Source organism: Tupaia chinensis, unplaced genomic scaffold, assembly GCF_000334495.1.
Source record: "Tupaia chinensis unplaced genomic scaffold, TupChi_1.0 Scaffold149501_1, whole genome shotgun sequence".
NCBI lineage: Eukaryota > Metazoa > Chordata > Mammalia > Scandentia > Tupaiidae > Tupaia > Tupaia belangeri.
Genome location: NW_006209345.1, coordinates 1,923,845 through 1,925,004, shown reverse-complemented (window position 1 = coordinate 1,925,004; position 1,160 = coordinate 1,923,845).

Sequence of the window (1,160 nt, the reverse complement as noted above, 5' to 3'; positions counted from 1 at the left end):
CACAGAGCACCTTTAGGTGGAGGGACCCCTCAGAACCACTTCTGGGTGGATGTCTGACATTTCTAGAAACAGTGCTTTGGTTAGGACTGACCCCACCCTGTCCGCAGATCCAAGTATGGGCACCTGCGTCTGGCTGGGCCAATCAATGTTCATTCCCTCAGCCGTAGAGACTGGTTTAGAGAGAGATGTGCTCTTGGTTCAGTATGATGCTGGGAGGTTCTGTGGTGGCTGGTCTTGCAGAGCCCAGAGCTCAGGGCACACCCTCTGCTTCTGTGACGAAATTCTATTTGCTAGTGAAGTGCAACAGAAGCAGACCGAGCTGGGGGACAGGGAGAGAGTCTGTGTTCTGCTGGCAGGGTCTAAGCCCCCCGATTCAGCCTGATCTGAAGTCCTACTAACCCTGGGTTTGTTGTTACCTGGCTCAATACATTCCCAATGCTGCTCAGGCTGTTTTTAGTTGAATGTCATCTCAACTGGGAGAAGTCTCATTCAATCTTCTCCCCAAACCTGGTACTTTGGCTCAGGTTCCACCCCTCCCTAGTCACGTAAGCCCATCAAGAGCCCTCATGACTCCGAGACTTGTTGGCATGGGCCTGGGTTCAAAATCCAGAACTGGCCAGCACCATGGCCTAGTGGTTAAGGGGGCAAGATTTTGCATGGCTGACCACGTGTCAGCCATGAACTCCTTGAGATTGGGTGGAGAGGGGAGAGGAGAAAAGCAAACATGACAATCGAAGAAAGAGGGGAAGGACAGAGAGGCTTTGCAGAGCAAGAAATGCCCCTAAACATAGGTCTCATGGCCTAGAAGTTAAGGGAGCCAGATCTCACATAGTTGGTTCAAATCTGATCCCAGAGGCTTGAAAAACACGCCAGCTGTGTGTGTCTGTACACCCCAAGTTCCAATAGGATGGAGAAATGGAGGAGATAAGACTCTGGGGTATCCACACTCATTTCTCCTGTAACAGATTGGCAAAAACCCACCAGCATGACCACATTCCACTGCAGGGAAACAGCACCCATGCACGCAGCAAGGATGTCTTCCCTGGGAAGCACTTTTTTTTTTTTTCTTTTTTTTGAAAAGTTTTTGCTCTTGGGTGTGTGTACTCATCAGAAAGACAGAGGGAGACAGAGAGACAGAAAGTGAGAAATCACCCCCCCCC